The 15,900-nt window shown below is 35.3% G+C and overlaps 1 protein-coding gene and 1 long non-coding RNA gene across 10 annotated transcripts in view; one reads left to right on the forward strand and one right to left on the reverse strand.

Moving 5' to 3' along the window:
• The window catches only part of LOC309659020, a 159,387-nt gene that overhangs the window by 140,846 nt on the left and 2,641 nt on the right, over positions 1 to 15,900 (reverse strand). The window contains exons 2-3 of one of the 3 annotated variants that reach the window (XR_014262506.1): positions 5,141 to 5,225; positions 770 to 831 (exon numbers count right to left, since the gene is read on the reverse strand). This is a non-coding gene — a long non-coding RNA (uncharacterized lncRNA). Of the gene's footprint in view, positions 1 to 769; positions 832 to 1,226; positions 1,832 to 5,126; positions 5,226 to 15,900 lie in introns of those variants that run through there. The other 2 variants (XR_014262507.1, XR_014262508.1) reach the window with 2 other exon arrangements.
• Positions 1,970 to 15,900, forward strand: part of MEF2C (myocyte enhancer factor 2C) — a 165,983-nt gene continuing 152,052 nt past the window's right edge. For 3 of the 7 annotated variants that reach the window (XM_082458146.1, XM_082458150.1, XM_082458153.1), the window contains exon 1: positions 1,971 to 2,120. The gene's annotated coding sequence lies outside the window, so the exon portion shown is untranslated. Of the gene's footprint in view, positions 2,121 to 15,900 lie in introns of all 7 variants that reach the window. The other 4 variants (XM_082458158.1, XM_082458149.1, XM_082458147.1 and 1 more) reach the window with 2 other exon arrangements.

Below are 15,900 nucleotides of genomic sequence, written 5' to 3' on the forward strand. Positions count from 1 at the left end.
TAAAGAAATACTTGAAAGAACAATCCAATTATTTTAGAAATGGATCTTTCTCCAGAATAGCATATTGTTTCGAAACTAAATTTCCATAGTAGATTCCATAGTTCCTGAAAATTAATTAGAGCCTTGAAATTAGCTACAGAAATGTACCTTAGTTTGGGGACAAAAAAAAAAAAAGAAAGAATGAATGAAAATAATATGCCAACCTCCCAAACCGTTCTGCCAACAGATTTTTGCATTTTAGAAATTACACTTGCTTTCAGGATTCTTTGGGTCATTTAAATACTTAACCTCATCTCTTTGCTCACTTGCTCACTCCCCAAGCAAGTCTAAAACCAAATAAATTGCTATAAATGTTTACCAACAAAGTATTATTTTCCAAGTCATTTTTCTTAATTTTTGAAATTTAAAAAGTTTTATTACAATTAGGTAACTACTCCTGGCACAAGGCCTCTGAAACATTGTTTCTCAGACACTAATGGGTCTTGGAAAAGTTTGAAACTCTTAATTCATTAAGACTTTGAGTAGCTGTTTTGTACCTAAGAATGAGAATTGATGGAGAAGTTGGGACTACACACATAATTTTATCAAATATGATGAAAACGTAAGGGTTTTGTTATGATGCATGTAACAATCAAGAACCTGCTTCTTTTTAGCAAGCTCCTAAAAAGTACCTCCCATATAATTATTAAATAAAAACACTCACTTATTCAGTACTCAGCTAGCTTTTAAACTCTGAATAAGAGAAGTACACAGTGAGAGAGGTACTTACATGGTTTCCTTGGATACTGGATGATGCCATTCAGGTCTATGTTTTTATCTGAAAGTGGGGCCCTGTGGAGAAATTAGGCTTGGTGAGTGGCTGTTTACACATAGCAAGTAAATAAGAACTTTGTTTATTTTACAAAGCACTTTTGATTTTGACCCAGATTTCTTCTTCTCATCACACCAACCCTGGTAAACGGCAATAAAAATATGGTAGAACAGGTACTTTGCACAACTCTTTTTAACACCACTTAAGAAATCATAATTAATAAAGCAAAAGCTCTGAATGCCATGGCTAAACACATTACTCCTTGGGCTGCTTTATATATCTTGACTACTATATTTATGTCAGACGTATCAATGAACACTGCCTGCCTCTCTCTTTTCCTTCAAGAGGAATTGCTCTCAAAGCGTCAATAAGGAAATTACTCTAAAAAATTCACATAAATGATAAATGTCCTTACCGTAATCAAAGAGTAAGAGAACTCTAGCTTTAGCCCACTCCTAAACACCCAAGTTTCCACAGACATTAGCTGCCATTTTAAATGTCGTAGTGGGATCCCCGATTCCCAATCGTTTAAGTGCTATGAGCATACAATTTTGACATTCAGTCTCTCAGAACTACATGCTTTCTAATTTTGGTAGCATGATTAATCCCCCCTATGTGATGAGTTTTAACCGTCTAATATTTCTTTGGATCAAAAAGAACAAATGAGCTACAGCAAAGAATGGCAACTAACTTTAATGCTTAACACCATTTAATAACCTGAAATGAAGTAAATGTGTGTTATGCTTCCATTAAAAAGTTTCCAGCCACAATTAATTGAACAAAAACTCGTCTTCTTCCAAGATTTTTCTTGGAAATGTAATTTTAAAGTCTGTGTGAAATAAGAACCTTACTTTTTACCATATGAAAGCAATCTCATTTTTCAGGAATGATTTTTGGATAGACTTCCGATTTGATATTTTCCATTTGAACTAGCAGCGAAGGGGCTAGTAAGGGGGGAGGAGAGGAAAGCAATTCTGTGTTCTTTTGCCAGCACTGACAAAGGTCTGGTTGTCAGTGATACCTTTACAGCTAAATTTACTCCAGAGTGACAGGAACAGGTGCACCTCGGCCTGCCAGACACTTGTGCACAGGGATCACGCATCTTACGGCTTGACGATCAAGGGGGGAAAGCCTGGGTCCTCATAGAAAAGGAGAGGAGGCAAAGGAAGCCCAAACTGGGGGGTTTCTCTTCAAAGCCAGCTGGTCTGGCTTTATTCTACAGGAATTTTTTTACCTGTCAGAGTTTGGACAACAAAGCCCTCAGCAGGTGCTGACGGGTACAACTTCCTGGAGAAGCAGAAAGGCGCTGGTGAGTTTCAATTGCCAAAATATATTTTTTAATCTCTAAAAGTTGATTTTGTTATCTTGGAAGAGGCGCTGCTGAGGTACCTACACTCAGAAAGCTGATGAGACCACTGGAATCAGAGCCAACTAACTCAACAGTGGGTTTTCCTGGTGTAGAAAGTAGGGCTGTTACCATTTGACAATTTTTTAGAGTGAAAAAAAAAAAAAAAGTTTTTTTTAAAAGAAAATACTTCATATTTTAAATGTTGGTCTCTTTCATTACTATCTTCAGTATCTGAAAGATGAAGAATTAATTATATATATGATACTAGACTATTCAAATAAATACACAAATATCATTTCATCTCCTTTTTATCTAATTCTGTCATAATCTACTCATTCTAAATAAAATGTTATTTTTCAGTATATCTCCAAGTAAAAATGTGAAATGGTACATGCTCTTTTCAAAAGTTTCATGGGCTAGAATTTTTTATGCATACATGTGACAGGAATATGATTAGAGAGAATATGAAATTAATTTTATTTTTAATACAATTTTAAAACATGTATTGCACAGAATATTTAATAATTAGAAGTGGCAACATTTTCTCATTACAAAGAGTTTCTTCAGAGAAAAATCTTCAGAATAAACAATCAACACACTACTAAAGCATGTTTTTACGTCATTGATTTCCAAAATTAGTACATTTATATAATTGGTATTTTTATTTTGTGAATTCAAAAGTCTAGGCAAAAATATTTTTTTCAGAATAGGATTTTAATTAATGCAAAATATGGAAAAATGAGACCACATGTTAGGACATATTTTTAAGAAGTGATTCTATTTCAAGGACTCATTCTCTTAACTATGCTTCACAGCATTTCTCTACAAATTGTTGTATTATAGCAAATTGAAAACATTTAAGCAAGTAGGGAGCTTAAAGCTAGGGGCTATACATAGTAAACATATGAAACCATTTTAATAACCAAAATCCATATTCACAAGTAACACGGACTAATGAATGTAAAGGATGCGCAGCATACCTTGATTGAGAATGCTATAAATTATTATGCATAAAATCAATTTTCTGGGCTGTGGGGGGCAAAACTGGTGCTTAAGAAGAGAAATGTTCCTACCAATATAAATTAACACTATGAGGCAATTGTTTTATTCGGAAAATCCCATAAATAATTTTCAATCTACATGCTTAACACATTGTCGCATAGTGGGAAAATAATAAGATCTGATTTTTTTTAATGACCACTGTTATCTAAAACAATTTTTGTATCAGTGATGACACAGATATGTCACAAATTTATATGTATCATACTCTTTCAGACTAACCTAATTGCTGTTTAAAATTATGAAATATTTGTGGTTTAAAAAGTTACCAGAAATTATCCACCCCACCAAAAAAATCTAATATTTTTAAAACACAATCTTATCTACATTTTAATGAAACCGTATTTTGAAACCTCAAAACTCAAATCTGATTTTCATTAAAATTATGACATGTAGAATATGGTTCAGAAGATTAAAGCATATTTTATTTTTTAAAAAGGAGTGTACTTATTGTGGTTTCAAACTATTTTTATGTGATATTTTGTCATCTTCGTCATATTGATTCTGGCACCTGAGTAACCATGGTCACTGAAATTTTTAGATAACTTCATTAGTCTCTTAAAGAATGAATATGTATTCCACGCAGTTCATAATTTTTTTTATTTACCTGGTCTGTTAAATACTATATTCTGAAAGAATCAAAGTACTCGATTTTAAAGATGACTAAGTACTGCAAAACTGAACATACACTTTTAAGTCAACTTCGAAATTACATTTGTTAAGTTTTTGTGTGCAATACAATTGGCTATAATTATAAATACTGTTTGTCATTAACACTAAGTATAAACAATACAAAAGCTTCTTCCAAATTATTTTTTAAGACTCTTGTGAATTATTTAAGTGTGACTGAACCTATTAGAAACAATGTTAGGTATAGCCCAAATATTTCTAAATAACTAAAATTTATAATTTTAACCCTGCCCTAAATTGTTGACTTAATCTAAAATTCTATGATATTTTCTTTTACTTATGAGAAAAAGCTTTAACTCCTAGTTCGACATGCAACTACATGTTTGTCCTTTCTGATAAACTTTCAACTTTCATGTCAGTAAAATACCTATGCCAACGCCCGCAATGTATGGGAATGGTTTCTTCTAATAAGCCTTAGTTAGAAACTTGGCTTAAAGTTGCAATGACTAAAAGTTTAATTGTAAAACACATGCACTTTAAGCATGATTTGCAATACATCTTCATATCTTAAGGACAGCTTATAGTGGAGAAAAATTAATTATTCTCCCCTTTCAGAAAGACATTTGAAAACCATTTTGTTTACCTTGTATATTCATAGGGAAAATCTTGGTTCTCCCGGCAACTAACGTCAATAAATTTTATTCTGAATATCAATCTATTTAATTTCAGGACAAAGAAGTTTCCAGCTAAAATGGTTTACTTGTAAGTATTTAAAGAAACAAAAATATTTTGGCAGCTTTATATGTATCTCCTCATTGACCAGCCACCTGACTGACAGCTGTCAACTGTCTGTGGGCCAAATGTAACCCAGTAAAGATAAAAATTACATATTACTCATCCCTGTTGATAATACCTGGTGCCAGTAGGTTTTCAAATAGGAATAACTAGACTGTAGATATAAAGAGGTAAAAGAGGAATCATTTTAATTGCCTACCATGCCTCCTTTGTCACTAACTTGTTTCCCCTTCTTTTTCTTATTATCCCATTTCTCTCAATGTCCATATATCACACCTACAAAGAGTTAATTTCCTTAAGGAAACTTCAGATGTAAGTAACAAGTCTGTGTCCATGAAAATACTAAGCAGCCAGGTAATGATGGCCACACATTTCTTTCAATCAAATCTCCTTTTAAGCTCATGGAATCTTTGAAAGAGTCTTTGAAGCTTTCAACTACTCATTTTAAAGAAAATGAAACAGAAGCACAAAAATGATATTTACCCAAGGTCACCAACCTGAGGATGTAGATGTAGACTTGGATCTGTCTCACAACTTCATGATTTTTTTTTCTGTTAGACTTAAAACATGTGGACTGTAAAACTATAAGTAAAAAAGAGCACATGGAAAATTAATGTGAGTTACATTTCTTTGGAGAACCATTTTCAGTTACCGAATTTAATACCTCACTAGAGAGATACAATTTTATCAGAGCATATTAAAATGTAGTTTTAACAAAGAGCAAAAATACGTTAAAATATCTATGGTATAAATTCTTTTTTAGTTTCTCTTTACCATTTAAACTGATTTCCAAACTGAAAATATTTATGGTGTATATGAAGTAGCAGAAATAAAATATAATCAATGGCAACATATATGTTTAGAAGATGAATGCAGAAATGAAAAGTCTGGTTGAAATTTATTTTATATATTAGGGGATAATTAAAAATACCAAATATACCAAAGTATAAGCATATGTATAATACTGAAGTGCAGAATATATTAAACCTTCACATAACTGACTCAACAACTAACTAGCTTGTGTATGTATGTGTGTTAATTACTAAACCTCTCTGGACCCCAGAGGCTTCATCAGCAAGTATTTCCTAACAGCTAAGAAATTCTATAACTCAATAATCCTGTATTAATATAAGTATCTGATACTTATTCATATAATTATTAATTATATTAATAAAAATTTATATTGCTATAATTTTTTGATAATGTTGCACAACACACTGATTCAAGGTCATGAAAATATATTCGAATTTTTTCTGACCCTTCAGAAAAGAAATTGTTTAGGAGATACCTACCACGTTCTGAATTTAAAGTAATTTATATTAACCCTGGGCTTTGGAGAAATATTTGCCTTTGAGAAGTGTTTGCTTAAAATCCAGACTTGGAAATGAATTTTTTTAAAAAGGAGTGGGGAGCTTAAAACATTGATATAGGATACGGGAGGAAAATGTGGGCAGGGTTTCCCTGCAAGGAATTCATCTAAAATAATCTCCAACAGCTCTATGATACCATTTAGCAACTAAATTATATATCTAAATTTACAAATGAATTTGCTTATTCTATTACATTTAGTCCAAATCAACATTAGTCATTAATCAGCAAACCATTTAACAATATGCAATAACAGTATGCAAATCAATTGCAAGCAAAATAATCAGTACAATAATATCCATTTCTAACAACTGGGAAAGACAGGGGTGTCATAGCAAAATATGCAAAATCACAAGACTTTCAAATAAATTCAATCATCTCCCTGCATCTCAAAGGGGTGTTAGTGAAACTGAATGACTTTTCCCTCATCTGCCTTTGAAGGATCATAAATGTTTTCCCCTTAGAGCTGAAGACTGCTGTCCAAAGAGCACCAGAGCAGAAGTAGGCAGCTAAACTGCAGTCTCTGTTTCACTACTTAAGTCATTTTGTAACTGGAAACAACTCCTATAACCTCTGTGAGGCTATTGAATAGATGAGACTCTTTGCTGGGCTGTGTGTAAATCATAGGAAAGGAAGTTTTAGTTATCCAATAGAAGGGGTTTCCTCTGCTGGGTGTGAAGTCCCAAAAGGATTCTAGGACATACTCATGGGATTCTGCCTGCAATGGCATGCCCTGCCCTCTCCCTATTGCTGTAAGTAGCCCACCATGTCAGCATTCCAAATACTTAAAACACCAGTATTAACCTATGAAATCAGCAGGCAAAACAAAATCACTTTGTAATACACTACTGTCCGGCTGGCCATATTTTTCCCACTTGGGTAAATGGAACATGAAAGGTCTTAGCCTCAAAATGATAATATCACTCATAGCTTTGAACTTTTCAGTGTATTCTATAAGGCTGAGTTGACACAAAGGACTTAATGGTCATTTAATGTTTTCAGTTTTATGAAATGGGAGACTTTAAAAAATTTTTAATGAAGTATAGTTGACTTACAATGTTGTGTTACAAGTGTACAACAAAGTGATTCAGTTATACATACATATATATTCTTTTTCAGATTCTTTTCCATTATAAGTTATTACAAGATATTGAACATAGTTCCCTGTGCTATACAGTAGGGAGACGTTTTTTAACCAAAAAAACATTCACTACACTCACTGCTGTAAGCCAGCATGTGAATATGTTTGTTCGCGTCAGAAAAACATTGGTACTAGAAACAGGCGTGGCAGAGAACCCCTAATCTGAAGTGTTATAAATATCTGGATCCAAGAGAGGTTAATGGAAGCAGCTGGGTATGGAGAGAGGTTCAAAGGCTGGGAGTGTGGATCCCTGTGTTGCCTGGGATGCCTGTGTTGTAAAGGCCCCTCATGCCTAGTAATTACTCGGCAGACAGAGGTAATTACAAGGACATAAGGAACACTTGTATTGATTGAACGCCTCTTTCGTGAAAAGTCACATTTCTTAAGTGATCAAGAACAATGCTAGTCCTGGGTTTAGGGAATCTAGGCTCACAGCAGCTGGCAGTCACTGAAGCATGCACGTGTTTGTAGGCTAGTTGTCACTAAAGGTAGAGGTTCCTGGAGCCAAAGTTCATTTTACAGGTTTTGCCAAGATTCTGGAATCCAAGGAGCATATTCCACCCAAGAAAAGATAAGCGCTACCCCTTAGATAAGTGAAGATGAAGAAGTGAACAGAAATTTAAGAGAATTAGGCCCTCACACTGTTTAATTAGTTTTCTAATTACCATGGGCAGAGTAGATGTGACACACGTCTTTTTTTTTGCTTGTTTATAATATGAACCAAGACAGGCAATGGAAAGATTCGTACCATTCTGAACTCTCATTCTTACTATTTTGAAAGGCATTCACTAACTTAAAAGCTCCATAAAACTTGTTAAGATAAGTTGGGAGAACAGGAACGAATAATGGAGAAAAGGGAAGGTTATGGCATTAGGACTTCACAGATTTTACGCTTACCCTTACATTAAGGCAGTGGCTTGCAAAGAAAACGTACATTAAGAGACAGCGGAGGAGCTAGTTAAAATGCAGATTCCTGCGGCTGAGGCTCAGCGGGCCTGCAGTGGGTGCCAGAAATCTGGGCACTCTGATAAACTGTTCTCTGTGCTCGATTGTTCAGTCCTCACTAGAGCCTTCTCTTCTTTAAGAGGGCAGTTCTGGTGCTCACTTCGGCAGCACATATACTAAAATTGGAATGATACAGAGATTAGCATGGCCCCTGTGCAAGGATAACACGCAAATTCGTGAAGCGTTCCATATTTTTAGGGAACGAAACTGAGTTATTTGTGGTGAGGTGGATGGACCTAGAGACTGTTATACAGAGTTGAAGTAAGTCAGAAAGAGAAAAACAAATACCGTATGCTAACACATATATATGGAATGTTAAAAAAAAAAAAAAAAAAAAGGTCATGAAGAACCTAGGGGCAAGACGGGAATAAAGACGCAGACCTACTAGAGAATGGACTTGAGGACACGGGGAGGGTGAAGGGTAAGCTGGGACGAAGTAGAAGAGTGGCATGGACATATATACACTACCAAATGTAAAATAGATACCTAGTGGGAAGCAGCTGCATAGCACAGGGAGATCAGCTCGGTGCTTTGTGACCACCTGGAGGGGTGGGATAGGGAGGGTGGGAGGGAGACGCAGAGGGAGGCGATATGGGGATATATGTATATGTATATGTATAGCTGATTCACTTTGTTATAAAGCAGAAACTAACACACCATTGTAAAGCAATTATACTCCAATAAAGATGTTTAAAAAAAAAGAGGTCAGTTCTGCTCTACAGTAGCAAGAAAACTAGAACCTAGGGATCTCAGGTCCTGAAAGATCAAAGCGAAAATGTGGATACAGCTACAGATGTTATATGTCTACTGTTACTTACTGTCTGATATAATTGTGCTTAAGTAGTTTATTTATTTTACTTATTTGCATGTGGATTGGCAAATGATAAGGTTCACCCAATACTAGTGATAAGCCAAAAATCATTCTCAAGTTCTACTTAAGTTTCAGGCACTAGATAGTATAGCTTGAAATCTGAAGAATGGCTTGAACTGACGCTTCGGGGAAGTCATGTAAAAACAGCACAGACAGTGCTTATTATAAGTATGTATGCACACATTCAAGTTTTGGAATATTCAATTAATCATCGCTGACCTATGGAGTTTAAGAGGTTACAGCCTAGTGATAATGTAAGGAAACCACAGGCTTCAGTCTCCCATGTGCAAGTCATTTTTGTGGCCATAGGCTACACAAACTAGAGTCTCACAGCTACATAAGGTGAGGTGAGAATGTATGGATGGATGAACACAAATCCTTCGCAAATACTAGATAAACAAGGTAAGCATGTGCTTTATTCACTGTGAGTTAATCACCATTGTAATCAAAGAGTAATTATAGTGATTAATAACAAAAATAATCATAGAAACTCTTCTATGACCATATTGTCTACAGTATACATCATCGATTGTTTAGAAGTAAGCTCCTTTGTTAGTGGTATTTTATTTTGAAGTGATTCAGAGAAATAGAAAAATATTATTAATGAAACCCTATGGTTGTGACACAAAAAAATGTAGCTTTCCAAAGCAATGGAAAAAAATCTGATTAACTGTTAATAACCAGTTGTGTCAGGGGTAGGGGGGCTTTGCTGAGTTTACAACTGAAAATAAAAGATTTACAGCTGAAAGTAAAGAGATGGAGCAGAAAAGATGAAGGAAAGACGAAAGAAGGGGAAGAGGAAGGAAATGGAAAAGATGGGAGTAAATCTATTGATGAGCTATTTAACTATATCTGAAGGGGTCAAAAGGAACAGAAAAATTGTAGAATGTTTCTTATGCATCCCTCTTTAAGTAGCGCTCAAAATTATTTACTTAGAATCATATTTCTTCATTTCTGAATAAAGTGATTCCATTTGATATGGATACTCCATATTTACAGGTTTAATGCCTTGTATACAAGGTTGGGAAATATTTATGTGCCCCATCTTTGCACATAGGAAGATGCTTTATCAGTGATTTCACGGAGGAGATAAAGGGCAGAATGCATTTTTCCCTCCAAGCTTGTATCTCTCCCCAACCCTTCCAAATTCTTCCCTCATCCAGGTAGCAACACTATTCTCATCACAGGGTTCTTATACCCCCTTCAAGATGTTTCTGGAAGAATAATCACTAATTACACCTCTGGTAGCTTTTGGAGTGGGGATAGAAGGGAGTGCACACAGAGTGAGACCAAGTGACAACACAGTAGGCTGTGGCCCATGGGACCTGCAGTAACTGTGTGCCTCCTATGCAAAGAGGGAACAGAAAAGGTGACCAGAACAACAGGTACTAAAGAGCACCAACTTTTTTTAAAATAATAAGTAGACAACTTTTCAAGGATCAGGATATTTTGCTGATAGAGAACACGTTTTCCAATCCCAACCTTTTCAAGAACAATGAAATTTCTTCCTCAAGTAAGAGCCAGGCTTCCCACTGATTTGCACCCAGGACATACCTATGTCAGCAAATGAAATGGCAGCGGGCAGGAGGGAGCTGAGACATACCGAGAGTCTCCTCCCCAAAGCATCTCCTGACCAACACAGCAGGGAATTTGTGGAATCTGTGTAATCACAGATACTCCTTTGGATTATAAACTTTTTTTCAGAAAACTTTTGAAGAGAAGTTCATTTAAAGGAGTAACACATTTCTACTGCATCACTAAGTAAATGGGGTTGGAGTGCCTGTCTCCTCTGGTAGAACACAGTCCAAGAGAATTCTGGAACATAAAGAGACTTCTGAGGAAGGAAAGGACCTTGTGGGTCACATCAGGGAAAGGCCGTGCTCAGTAAAGGGCTATTATTGATTTTAAGAATTGCTGCTGGGTGAGTGGAGCATGCCAGAGTGAAAGGAGGACAAGCTGAAGGTGAGTAGAGGGAAGATGGTGACACAAAGGCAAGCCTCAGCAGCCTTACCACACAGATAATGTTGATTTGAAAGGACTTAAAAACTCAGATTTAATAGGAAGCCACTAATTCTACATTTATGTTAAGTTTCCTTAAATTTAAGAGTAAGATTATGTAATCAATAAGCAATTTAGAAGATGTCTGATGTAGCCTTATTCTGGGCAAATGGATATATAATTATTTTCATAAGTCTGATAAAATCAAATATGAATACAAAAAAAATTCTCTGAGAAGAATATTATATGGAACACTGACGAGGATAATATAAATTGGTCACCCCAAAACATAAGACTTCTTGATATAATGTATATTGGTTTGATCAACATACTGTCATAAATGTTTTATATTTATTTCAAATATGAAATGCTCTAATATGAAATAAAACTGCTTTGAAACACGAAAGCTGATAGAAAAGAAGTCAGCTTCTAAAATTTGTTAGATAACTGACACTGAGATGTTTTTCAAGAATATGTGATAGCCCTCGAAAATGAAATAGTATAATGATAGCTAACATTTATTGAGCATTTTCTACATGCCAAGCACTAAGCGGCTACAGAAATACAATTTCATGTCCTCTTGTCAGCAAAATTATCATCCAGGGGAGGTTCCGCCACTTTCCCCATTTTACAATGAGGACATTTAGAAAATTAAGGTCAAACAGTTATTAAGCATCTGAGCCTGGATTTTAACCCAGGGTCTCTGATTTACTCTTTCCTGTCTGTTGTACATTCTCTGAAAAGGTATTTCCCACAATGTTCATACAATGATGCACAACTTTTCATTAGTGAAACTGACTTTTTAAAAAGTGATCAGACCTTTCATGAGTGTTACTCACTAAAATGTCTCCTTAAAGGCTACACCACATTCTTATTAGGGACACCCTTGAAATTTCCCTTTTGTATCTGCGATTAGTATCAATTTATGAGGCAGATATCAAATAATCTGCTGCTTTATAATCACATCATAGTTTCTATCAAGCACCTTGTTCATTACATTTGGTTTGGATTTAGTTTCAGCAACAAATTCATCCTTAATGATAATGATTTGCCAACAATCAGACTGTTAAGACTGCAGAGCAAATTCCTAAGGATATTTCTGTTGAGACTTAAATGCAAAGACGTCATTACTGAAATAAGTAAATAACCTCCTAAAGCATCTACCTTGAAGAGGATGACACAGGGTTAGACACATGTTTGTGAAATCTTTTCTGTTGGGGAAAAAATATCGATTATATCATCTCCTGCTCTCATCATCCCTGTAAGTGAGCAAAGTTTATGAGTATAATGAATCAGTATGGCATTGGAGCTAAAGGCATCTATTGGAAACAAACCAACATAGTTCCACATCCTTTGGCACTTAAGAGCTATGTGACCTGGGGCAGGTAATGTTACCTCTCTAAGTTTTAGTTTTAAACCTATATAAAATGGAGAGAACAGTAGTACCTTCTAAAAGGTTGTTGTTTAGATAAACAGAAATAAAGCTTATAAAGCAGTTAATACAGTATTAATCCAACACTGATTAGTGAGTGGCCATTAAATATTATGCACTTTGAACTTACTTATTTCAACCCACATTCTAATAAGATAGTGTTATTTTCGCACATACACTGCAAATATATTTGTATTAATAATATGAATATTATTTATATAGAAATATTTAGCTACAATTTATTTTAAAAACCTCCTATAAGAAATCAGACCTCTTTGGTTTGGGTCTTTGACCCAATGAACTAGTGTCCACTGGGAAAACAAACTGGTTTTAATCACTGACTTAAATTTTAAAGTTTTATGGCATTTTACTTTTAGTTCTCATCATATTCCAAAATAATTTAGAGAGACTTTATCCCAAATCATGAAAATTAATTCTCTCTCTACCTAGTAAATTAGAATATAGATATAATTATGTATCTCCTTGTTTTTAAATCTAGTGAGTATTGGAAGCATACAAATCTATACGTGATCTTGCCTTCTTGAAAAAATACAATTTTATATTGTTTGGTTTGGTTTAAAATTTTAGCTTATAAATGATATATTTTAGAAATAATTTTTAAGTTCTCAGCTACGTAAGAAACCATCATTTGGAAAATTACCCAGAGAGAGGAAACAAGGTAATGTGGTAGCTTTATTCTCTCCTTTCAAGAATCCTTTGTCTTAACTTGGCGTTCTTAATGAGGAGAGCTAACATGAATACCACATATAAAAGGCTTATTAACGATCTTTGAGTCTGTTTTTTTTCCTGTAGTGCATATTTATACCTATCATGACATCAACAGGAATCATACACATCCCAAGTGGGACTTTATTAAATAAACAAAAAAATGCAAAATGCTATGGTTTCTGTTTTTCAAGAAGTGGTAAACAGTCTCCTAGACATAGCTGTAAAGTTGATTGTGTGTCCAACACAGAACTACTTCTAGTAGTTCCCCGCTTTCCAGCAGGCCTCTGCTGAGCCCCGTTGCCATAGATGGCCATCAGACATTTGGAATGACATCAGGAGATAATCTGAGCAAGCTCTGCCCTAAAGAATTCAAGCTAGCAGGAGACCAGAGATATCAATGTCTTCTTGGCTGACAACAGCATAAAAAGGTCAACCAGGGTGAAAAAAGGATGGACGTGGAGTTTCCAGAGCCTTTTCAACAACCAAGCAGCTAACAAGTATAAGGAAGCATACCTCAGGAAAACAAATAAATAAATAAAGACAAAGGAAGCCCAAAAGTATCCTAGAGGCACCATTCCTGTGAAAGGGAAATAAGGCAACCTATAGCCACTGAGTCAGGAAATTTTAGGCTTAAAGAGATCTCTATCTCTTGAAGGTAAAACTCACAAACAGATCTCATCCAGAACTAATCCCCACCTCTCTTACAACCTACTTCTCCAACCTTTTCTACTGTGACAGCCCAGTATGGGTGAAGATGGAACTTAATGGTGGAGAAGTAGAAATCCTTTGCAGGAGAATAAGAATGGCTAACTTTTACTGCAGTTTACCACTTTCCTAGCTCTGTGCTTCACACTGAATAGCTCATTGAATCCTCATAACAAAGTTTTGAGGGTAAGCACTTTATGTTCCACATTTTATCCATGAGGAAACTGAGGCAAAGGGAGGATCAGTAAGTTGTGCATAACCATATGGTTACCACGGGATAGAGCCAACTGGCTTTTGATCACATAGATTCTCCCTAGTCAGACTAGCCTTTCAGTAGTCAGCCATGGAGAGGTTGAGGTTTCTAGCACACTGCAAGCACTTGAAGAATTTAAAAGATTTTCTCTTAGGCTATCAGATTTCAGGGAGAATGGGAAGAATGCTTTCTACCATGAACCACATGCAAATGGTAAATTTGTAAGAGAAATAAGACATTAATTCAAATATGCATCAGCTCAGGAGAAATTCAAGCTTTAAAGCACATTTTCTTGTTATTTTTAAAAAGTATTTACCATTCATGAGTACTCTTATCTGAACACTTAGGGGTCCTTCACTAAGGGTTAACTTAAAAGCTAATTACCATAAATGGCCAGAATTAATACCAACATTTCACCCCAAAATAGCAATAAGAAATATAGGGGATAATCATGGCAAAACCAACCAACCAACCAAAGCATTGAAGTTAGAAAGTTTGTGATTTGCCTCTAAATCTGTATGATGTCTGCTGTTGTCTTTCATGTCTCAAATAGTGTAATTTGTAATTAAGTTTTGTTCATGTTATAAACATTTCCAGTCAAATGCCACCCTAGTGATATCAGTCTAAGACATAATCAATATATCTGATAACATCTTCATCGAATTTGAGGAAGATTATGCTTTGCTAACAATTCTCACCTTATGTAACACCTTTCCTCCCTGCCCTTAAGAGTGCTTTCAGCTGTTACTTTAAAAGGATAATTCCATTCCCTCAGAATTTTTTAAATAGAAGTAAGTACAATGTTATACCAATTAGTCTCTTTAAAACAGCATTATACAAATCCATGGCACTACCAATAATAAATTTTTAGTTTGGGAGATAGCATCATTCCCCATACACCTTATTCTTTATTAAATGGAATTTCTTCCTGGAAGAATACTTAGAAATATTTTTCTCTTGTAAAAGGGTACTGTTGTCTAAAATCTTCTGTCAGGTCACCTTTCTGTAGAGTTAATTTGCTTCACTAACTCCAGGCAACTGCCCTGGGCTGGCACAAAGTGTACTATACCCTGTCAGGTGACCTTATCTTCTTTTCAAATCGATGTCATGATTTGGGGGCACATCTCTTAACTTCTCTTCCTTGTAAAAAAATTAGTTACTGCATAAAGTGTTCCCTAAGACCTCTTTCAGCAGGAAGATACTGAAATTCTGACTTTACAACTTTTCACACTAGTGCCAAGAAATACAAATGCCAAGAGTGTCCTAAAATTTACTGGTATCATAAAGCAGGTTCTTTCTTTCTTTTTTTAACCATATTCATTTAAAACTCTATAGCAGCACATGCCACCAGAACTCTATGTAATGATGGAAACGTTAAAATCGGGCAGTCAAATAAGGTAGCCACTAGCCGCCTGTGGCTATTGAGCACCTGAAACGTGACTAGTGTATCTGAGGAACTGATTTTAAATTTTATTTAAGTTTATTTAACTCAAAGAACCACAATGCGGCCAGGGACTGCCATATTGGTAGCAGCTTATAGCTTCAAGAACATGACAAGATAAACATTCTACATCTTTGATTTATTCAGCCAGGTACAGCACTACGCCTTTGGAGCACTAATCTTCCCAGAGCTCCATAGACAGAAAAACAGCACAGGCATTTCCACTTCGTGATGATAATTTGGCAAGAGATCCCCGTACTGTTCTCACGTGCAAACCAATAAAGAGAGATGGAAGAGGAAAGGAAATTTGGGGG

The sequence above is a fragment of the Balaenoptera physalus genome (genome assembly GCF_965194825.1).
Source record: "Balaenoptera physalus genome assembly, chromosome: 3".
In the NCBI taxonomy this organism is placed as follows: domain Eukaryota; kingdom Metazoa; phylum Chordata; class Mammalia; order Artiodactyla; family Balaenopteridae; genus Balaenoptera; species Balaenoptera physalus.